Genomic DNA, 9439 nt, shown 5'->3' with positions numbered 1-9439 from the left:
CAGTGGACTGACTTGTTTCATAAGTAGTTGTAGCCAGAGGTATCGGATAAGAGCCCTTATATTAAGTCGGCTCAATCAGTAGTCGTTGACAGAGGAGTTGTATAGGAGAGGACCCATAGGTAAGAGGTCGGGAAAGACAATCCTAGTAGTTCCGGTTGGGCAAGACAATCCTAGTAGTTCCGGTTGGGCAAGCCTAAATAAGTAAGGGCAGTGGAATCAGATAGCGTTAGTTGATCCCTTATTCTTCTTAGTAGTGGTAGATAGGTCGGTTTGATAGAAGTAGAGAGGTGAGCTAGGCAGAAAGTGAGAATCAAACCCATAAGGGAAAGAACGAAACAGTGCACCACCTGTAGTGAATGAAAGAATTGACCTCAGCAGTCGCAGAATTAACCTAGTTAGGGATTCGGACTGCCGCTTGTTCACTGGTCGGTCTGGTCTGCCCTGTTTTGTGGAATCCTATATCTTAAAGAAGAAATAATTCATTTAGTATTCGCTTGGTAGGAAAGCCCCTATTGGGAAACGAAAACAGGTCCCTGCCGCGCAACAAGGCATCTAAGGCAACTCAGTTAGTATATAACTCCTAAATGAACTTCTGAATCCAGTATTTCATTAAAGAATGGAAGTTGCAAGTTAAGCTGTCGGGGCAGAAAAGAAGTCACTTTAGAGGAGAGGTAGGGGCAGACTATCTTAATAAGTATTTGTAGCGGTCGTTAGTATACGCTTGGCTCTTTGCTTTGAGTTCTATTCTGATTCTGTTACTACTGAGTTCAGAGTTCAGTGAAATTAGAACTTTCGAACTGGAACTCCCGGCTCAACTCCCTTCCTTCCTGTTTGAGTTTAATATAGAGATCCTACTTCCTGTTTCCGAGGTTGCTTGGCTTCTTACTGACTATGTGCTCGGTAGCCAGCTGCTGGGCTAGTGGAATTCTTTGTCGAGCTAGTAGAGTCTCCTTTGGAACTCACTACTACTGTTGTTCACATATGCTCAATTGAAGAAAGTGGAGTGTCTTTTGGTGCTTCGAGCTTACTCTCTTGCATTTCTCTTTTTGACTTGATTGGCAGGATGAGTTTATTGTTGAACTCAAAGCCGCATGGGGCTACTTTTTCCTAATAAACCATCATAGCCCTAACGTTATTAGTAAGGGGACGAAATACAAAAAGGCATGGAGACTACCCGATGAAAGAGACTTAGGCAAGTAATAAATACAAATAATCTCCTAAAAGGCCCCGACTCCGCTACCATTCTTCGACTCCATAACCGTATTCTTATCTTCTGGGATACCCCACTTTTATCAACCTTCGAGACCAGCCCAAGCTCCAAGGCAAGGGTGAGGAAAGACAGAAAAGCAGCTTACTTGGGAAATCCACTGAAAGAAGACTACCAACGATTCGGCAGCCCACCACCTCATATCAATCTTTCTTAAGATACGAGAATTCTGCCGTCTTCAGGTCCTTCATCTTCACGCGAAAGCAACGCAAAGGAGACGCTCATTTCGACCCAACTACTCTAACCCTTATCTCAGATCGTAGATACAACCAATGTAGGAATCCAAGTGTTCTTTGTATTCAAATAGTTGACTAGGAATATTCCGACCCGTGCTAATATATTCATTAGTAAGAGTCTTAGTCTACAAAAAGCATAGGAAGAGTCAACGAAGAAGGAAAGCCACTATACCCAGATAGAGAATAAGGTGCTTAGAAGAATCCCAAGTTTGCGTCTGAACTTCTGCATCTGCTCAATACGGGATACTCAAAAGAAAAGCACGGACAAAGAAGGAAGAAGAGAAAACCAAAGAAGATGCTACTTTCAGGCTCAAGTCTTAACGTTTTCACATCTGCGTCTTAAAGTAAAAGTCTGCTCGTCGGCTAGAACCTCATATTCCAGTAATAAAGGTAGATTACTAATATGGGAGCTTTAATGAAATTGAGCAGGTATGTATTAGAAATCTGAAAGCAATCCCAAGCTGGTATATAGACAGCACCCTCGCTCCAGCAAGCCTACTAGCTAGAATCAAAGAAGAACAGTGACTTTTCCGCCAACAGGAAGGGGAATAGCTATGACAATCCCTTACCCCCTTTTCCTACTCCTACTTATCATCGTTGATACCGACTAGTGGGAAGAACGAATAGGAAAGCATTAATCGCCGGCAAAGAAGCCTTCCCGTAGTCTTTCATTCCTGATCCAATGAAATATTATAGATTCTAACACGCGCCAGTGGAGCATCACCCTTTGAGTATCGCATCGGCAAAAGAAGATCAAAGATTCCACAGGGAATACATAATGCCTGGCGAGAGACAAGCAAGAAAACCAGGGGGCAGTCTAACTATCCGCGGAGAAGATAGAACTGAGGGGAGAATGCCCAGAGACAAGAGAGACACTAGTAGGTAAAAAGACGAGAACTTATTAAGCTCAACGGATAACACGGATCTAATCCCCTTTAGTTTGTCGGATAACACGGATCTAATCCCCTTTAGCTAGTCGACAAAGAAAGATGGAGCAAGATAGGCTTATCTAGGAATTCCAGCTATCCTTTTGCTCGATCATCGGTTATAGGAGATACACAAAATAAGGTATCACGACTTGGGATAGAGAACGAGTAGGCAAAAAAGATGTTGTTATGTAGCATTGAAAAAGACAGACATAAGGCTTATGAACATCGTTTATGAAAACAGTAGTAGTATCGGCGACAATGAAAGCATGCCTTACATTACTACTGGGTTTTAGTTCCGTTATATGATTGGGATAACTAAGCTTTATACCTATTGTTTGAGCTTCACCACCAACCTTTCCCTTCCATTGGAATTACAAAATGATTTGAGAAATGTCATCGTAGCTAAGAGATCACTCTTTTGATTATTCTTGCATACCTTTCAGATACACTCGAATGAATCAACCTGAGAGTTCAGATTTCTCGTACTATTCAGCTTCTCCTTTGAAAGACCTCAGTACATATCTCAGTCCTCAGTCCAAGACAAGACGGACGCAGAGCGGGTAACAATCTCGCGTGGGTAAGAAGAAAGCGCCATCCCGATACTGTCTAGCTGCCATACCGCTTTCCAGAGCTAGAGGGTAAAGCAAAGACTCAGACCTTTGTAGAAAAGAGTCATTCCCTTTTCTTCCTAGTCATAGGCGAAGGAAAAAGAGGTCGAGCTGGAAGGAGCCTTCTCTTCATATGTGGGATGGATTTTCAGAATATAAGCATATGGGATGGATTTATATAATATAAGCCCGTCCACTGCCCTGCTGCTATGAGTTGACAGTATCAGAGGCTCGGCTCGAGAGACCTCGCATTTACGAGACTTACGAAGCCACTTGTTAGCCCATCGCTTTATGGCTTACAGGAGTTGCCTTAGTCTTACTTAGGCGCTTGGTCGACACACGAAGACATCGAAAGTCAGAGACCAACTCCTTGTGTAGAATGAAAGAATGAAACACTACAGTGCTGTAGCTTGCCCGGGTTTCAGCTACCTTTTTCGTGGTCAATTCTATGTTATTTTACTAGACCTACAACTGTTCTTTCTCTATATTTGGATATACTTCTATGGTTCATCAAGCCCTCTCTATTTGATTAGTGTATTCTTTCTTTCTTTTCCATTCTATTATTGGATTGATTGATTTTCTCCATTTCTAAGCTTCTAAATTTCTAAGCTTATCGCTCTGCCCAGGATCTACTTTGAAGTCCATTATTGCGAAAGGGACGGGTGTGGGTGTTTGGTTATTTTATTCAATGAACTATTCTGCTCATTCAGCGGTCTATTCCTTGCATCGCTTCAATTCGGTATGGGATTGAGGTGTAAGCCGGTCGTATGTCCCCAATTCAGGGCGCAGATCGGTGTGGGCCACTACCTCTTCTACAGATATAGTAGTTCCGGTGGGGCATGTTTACATACATGTTAGGCTAGGGTGGTTCCAGAGAGTTAAGTGACTTGTATGGGTGGGTTACGGCAACTACATCTTATTTGAATCTTATATAGAATAGAAGCCTCGAAGCCTCATCTCAGTTTGAATGCCCGCGGTGTATCAAGTGAGCGAGAAAGAAGAGAGATAGAATCCTTATTAGCATAGGTTACCATAGGCTAGTAGACTCAACTCAAATCGTAGGGCTTGACCGAGAAAGAAAGAAGCTCCGTATTTGCCTCTTGACCAAGCTCACGTTGCTTGTTCAGTGTACTTTACTGATGGATCTGCTCTACCTAACCAAACTGTCTAGTCGACTCCCCGAGGTAACCAAGCTGCTTACTCTCATATCTAAACTCGGAAACTGTCTGTTAATCATATGTGTGGCCTCTGCCTCTGTCCTGAAAGCCGTAACTGGGGTCAACCTCTTTTGAGCCTAACCTAATGCTTCAAAACGGACTGCTGACTGCTTTCATTGCACTACTTATGTATCTTAATCTTAGTAACCAACTCGAAACTAACTTATTGAAACAAAGTAAGGCGGGAAAGACAGAATGGAAAAGTGGTGATGTTCAGAAGAATTAGTTGAAAGCCAGGTCTGAAGCAGCCCTTAAGTAAATAGCAGTGCAAGCCAGAGTCGAGGTAGGCAAGCTAGTCCAGGTTGTTGCTGGGTGAAGTCTGAGTTGGTATAGCACCGGTTCTTGTTGGTAGTGATTGAAGTCCTGTTGTTACTGGCTTGGTTCTGGTTTAAGTCTTGTAGTTACTTGTATTAGTCTTGATGTTAGTGCTCTCACAGTCTAGCTACCCTTACTGTCAGGCTGAGTAGGAGTAGTTTGAGTCCGAAAGTAAGTGAGTGAGAAGCCTGTAACTCGGGCCGGGATAGCCTGATACCCACTAGCTCCAGTCCCCAACTCTCTAGCTCACCAATGAGTTTCGTTCTGAAGATTGATTCTGAGTGGCACTGCTTTAAGTCTCCCTTGCTTTCAGCCCGCTAGTTGTTGGCATCAGTCTTAGATGCACTGGTTTAAGCCTTGGATGCCGAACACAGGACTTGCGGAATTAATATATAAGAATATCCGTAACTAAGGGAAGAAAGAGAATCCCCAGTGCCCCAGGCCAGTGAGAAAGTATGGTTATGAGAGGTAGGCTTTGATGCGAGGTGTCCGGAAACAGACTGGAATTCCATAGGAGAAGTATATGAGCAATAACTGTATTTGTAGAAAGACAGATGACACTGGAAAGTAAGCACTAACGGGTGTTGCAATACAAGATCAGAGGCTAGATCCGGAGCTGGCTTAGTCTTGGCTTAGGATAGAGATTTGCTGTTTCATGCATTTCTGTTCTTGTGCCCTTATTGTAAGTTTAGGATCTATTTCTTTTCTTGTCTTGTGTCGGATAGAGGTCCCGCTTTGCCTAGTTAAGGGTTTACTTACTCGGGTAGTGTCGTTTACTTAGTGGGGCAGGGATAGTGGAATTCTTCCTGAAATTGACTAGCTAACCTGCCTTCTTGCCCATAGTTATAGGGTGGTGTCAAAGAGACTTTTGAGTGGAATTCCTACTTATGAACGGGAGCTGGGGGGTCAACTGCCTCTGTGGAACCATCAATAAAGGGTTTATAATTAATTTATAGGTCCCAAAGGGGGTGCGTCATGTCATATTAGCTATAACACTTCTCAAGATGCGAAATCATTCACTTTTCACCCTATTCTTGGGGGCTTTCAGCACCTTACTTTCTTGTTAGGGTGGTAAACAGACTTGCTTGTTAGGGGCCAAGTACTGTAGTATACGCCTGAGGCTGTCAAAAAGGGATTAAGCCTTGGGATCATTAGTTATAGAATATAGTTAGTTCAGGTCATAAAGGGTAGTGAGTTGACTTACTTGCTTTTTGAATCTGTCTTTGTTGTCGGCTAATGTAGGATATAGGTTTCAGTATCAAACAAAAGAAAGTAGATCTCCCAAAATCAAGTAGATCTCCGCCCAGCCCAGTATAGCCTTTACAATAATGGAAATTGGATGGAAAGAATAGAGTCGAATCGGGTTCAGGGTGCTTCTAAATGAGTTCCGGCAGAATCTGATGCTTGATCTGGTGAGGGTGAGGAAGCTACAATCGATTCTGAACTTCTTGTTGAGAGTTTCCCGTGATAGGAGTTTTCTGTTTGACACCACCTCCTTTTAGCTGTTTGGAATCTAAGTTAATGAGCCTGCCTCGTATCATTCGATAGTTATTCCAGCAAATACTAGCCAAGCCAATAGGCCCTTCTATTCCAAAACAAGCAATTCTTCAGGCGTCAGGAGCTCAATAAGAGTTAGTACGAGTTATTACCGAGTCCTTTCTTCGGAAAGAGGATAAGATGCTTGAGAAGAAACAGTGCGGTATCGAGGTGTTGTCGATTCAGAATACCGGTTGACAGCCCCGTATAGTATAGAATTGCCTAGTAGCTTGGCCCAGGTAACCTAACCGAACAAGTATCTACTTTGATTGCAGTTGGACTGAGCGTTTTCTACTAATAGCACCGGTCGGGCTACTACCAGCAGCTGGATACGAGCAAAAGACTACCAGTATTACAAGGGTTACTTTCACTTAGCTTGGATTCACCCTCTGCCTTACCTGCTAAAGTCATATTTATTCACCCTAAACTCAGAGCTATTCCACACGTTACGATTGGTATACTTTTCTTTTCTATAGCCATTCGTTAAACGACCACGTTAGCCACCTCCGGACCTTAACTTCTATTTGAGTATTAAGGAAGAATCACCTCTCTATTTGAGTATTAAGGAAGAATCACCTCTATGTCAAAAAACAAATAAGAAAAAAGACGGGGATCTAATTCCTAGCCTAGGGGGCATTGTATAGGTGATGGCTTAATCCGGATGGATGGGGATAAAGTTCGGGCTATCAAGCTGGGAACCCCCTGTCAAAAGAAAGTGTCGGAGTTTGGATCTTTCTTAGTACTTGTCCACAACCTACTATAGGCGATTCATCCAAGGTGCTGAAAGCCTCCGTAAATAGTGGAATCCCAAATTGATCGTTAGGGGGGAAGGCTTGAAAAGAGGTGCACGCATTCGCAACTCTGGGAAGCAACCAGATCTCCTATGGAAAGAAAGTCAGTAAGCGGGTGGAGCAATCCGAGCAAGCAACCACTTGTATGCCTAAACTCTCGCTCCCTTCTCCTTTTACGATTGACTCTTGAGTTTAGTGCTTCTTTCCCTAATGGCCCGCATCCCATTATTGACAGCTTCTGATCAGTAGGAAAGAGAGGGAGTTCCCACCTCTCATCCTTTTTCAAGGCAGCCCTCACGCATAGAGATTCCCCAATCCTTTCTCCCCTGTACCTATTCGAGTTGGCTCCTACACTCAATGAGTACGCTTTGTAGGTCTTGGAAAGGGCTCCCTTTTCCCTATTGTTGGGACGAGCTTCTGCTATTGCTTTCCTATCTGCCTACGCTCCTCTTGTTTCCGAGCCCTCAATGCCCTTACTTTTGATTTGATCGAGCTCTATCTGACTTACGCTTTCTAAAGCGAGTGTCAACTCTCGATCTCTGAGAAGACCCTTGCTCTTGAGGAAAAGAAGAGCTTTCGTGACCAAGGGTTCCGTTCAGATAATCAGCCACACACTCAGACGGGATTTACATCATTGCTCAAACTGTAGTTTGATGAGTTCGGTTACACAGGACATAAAGGTGCTGATCAAGTTTCTTCCTCTTTATGGATTTCGAGTGAGCGAGTCTACAAAGAAAATCACTGTCTGCCTTTGAAGCGCGGTACAGATAGTGGAATTGAAGAATGGAATTCGGAATGCTTTGGTGCAAGTAAAAGGTATGCAGTAAATTCTGTAGAGTTTGGGTCATAGGAAAGGTACTGGCTCTTGCTTTGATGCCATAAATATTGAAGGGAGAGAGGTTCTCATATGTCTAAGTATTAAAGGGAGAGAGGTTCTCATATGTCAGTATATGTCATTGGCTGCGATAGCTAGTAATTATAGCGGTCGTTTTTTCTATAGTATGTATAGGCTGGGGTCAACTCCATTCCATTCTGAATTCAGTATAGAGCAGGATCGGAAGCAGTTCCTTTGCCAGAAGAAGCTGTGTTAGTTCCCGAATCAGCTGTGAGAATTCTAGGATCTAATGAAGAAAAAGAAAGAGATGAAGCAAGATCAGGTGATGAAGCAGGAGATGTTGCTGCGTGGAGAGTAAGGAGCAGGGTCAGTTGAAAGAGAATCAACAGTATCCAACTAGAAATCTTGCTTGCGCTGGAGAAAGATCAGTTGCTAAAGAAGAATCCGCGCCGATAGAATCATAAGTGAAGTATCCCGTCCCGACCCGATGTTGGCGCAAACGGTTCCAGTTTACTCCTTTGTTACTGGGGATGAGCCCGAATAAGAGAATCCCCTTTCCCTTTCTCAGGGGGTGTTACATCACTCTTGACTTTTCCCTAATTGTCACATTTCTTGTTTGAGTGTAGGATTCCTGTTCTGAGGAGGATTAGCGTGAAGAGATTACCTAGTGGGATTCCCTTCCATTTCGATGCTTTATTTAGATGTCGTAAATCCGATGGTTTCTATGGTATGGTGGACTATCGGGCATAGTTAGACATTAATTAGTATTATGTGAAAATGGATTTGCCACTAAGTCCATTGCTAATACCAGGCGAACGAATAGCTTTATTTCATAGGAAGGAATTGCTGGCCATTCACATTCGATTGAATTTCGGAAGGGAAGGGCTGCCCCCAAGAGTTTTGTATATTTCGGGTTGTGATAGGGGATAATAGGATGCTACCTATTCCCATTGAGGTTTCTAGTAAGTACTTCCATAGTGTTCCCATTGAGGTTTCTAGTAAGTACTTCCATAGTTTCTGTTTCAGTCTCCTTATTATTTATGAACTTCCTCCCATTTATGGAATATATGATCCTTCTTTATTTCCTTCAATAACATATGACAAATGAATAGATATTTAAAAGAAAGTTGTAGATCCTTATGGAATTCTTTTTTCATTTAGCATTTCCGGTTCAAACTAGTTGTTATAAAGGATAGGAGGAACTCTTTCACATATTGATTAGTATGGGGCTGAAATGCCTTAGCCAAAGTCAACCACTCCTTAAGTCAACTAGACTCCAATTGTTTGCTACTACCATTCTTTATCGCGACTCCAATTGTTTGCTACTACCATTCTTTCTCGATTGAAGGCAGAAGAAGAAAACTACTCAGGGATAAGAGAAAAGAGCACCACCTATAGCTATGAACTACTAGTAAACATATACTAAAGAGACTTAGCTTGCCAATTGAACTAGATCGCTTTTCTATCCATTAATTAGAACATCGCTTGACTTTCTTAGCGTGCGGTTATCTGCGCTTGACTTTTCCATGTATTTATCCTCAGGACTTTCCAGAGGGTATGGATGAATGTGGTCTGTCTATAGGCGGTCCCCTTAAATGAATGGGTATTCCCACGCTGTCCATTATGATAGAGTAGAAAGTCTGTCTCCTTGCCGAGTTGCTTGGCCACTAGCTTCTTGAGTGAAGTGAACCCCGCGCTACCTTTT

Source organism: Musa acuminata, unplaced genomic scaffold (assembly GCF_036884655.1).
Source record: "Musa acuminata AAA Group cultivar baxijiao unplaced genomic scaffold, Cavendish_Baxijiao_AAA HiC_scaffold_476, whole genome shotgun sequence".
Classification (NCBI taxonomy): Eukaryota; Viridiplantae; Streptophyta; class Magnoliopsida; order Zingiberales; family Musaceae; genus Musa; species Musa acuminata.
Note: the sequence above shows the minus strand (reverse complement) of the source record.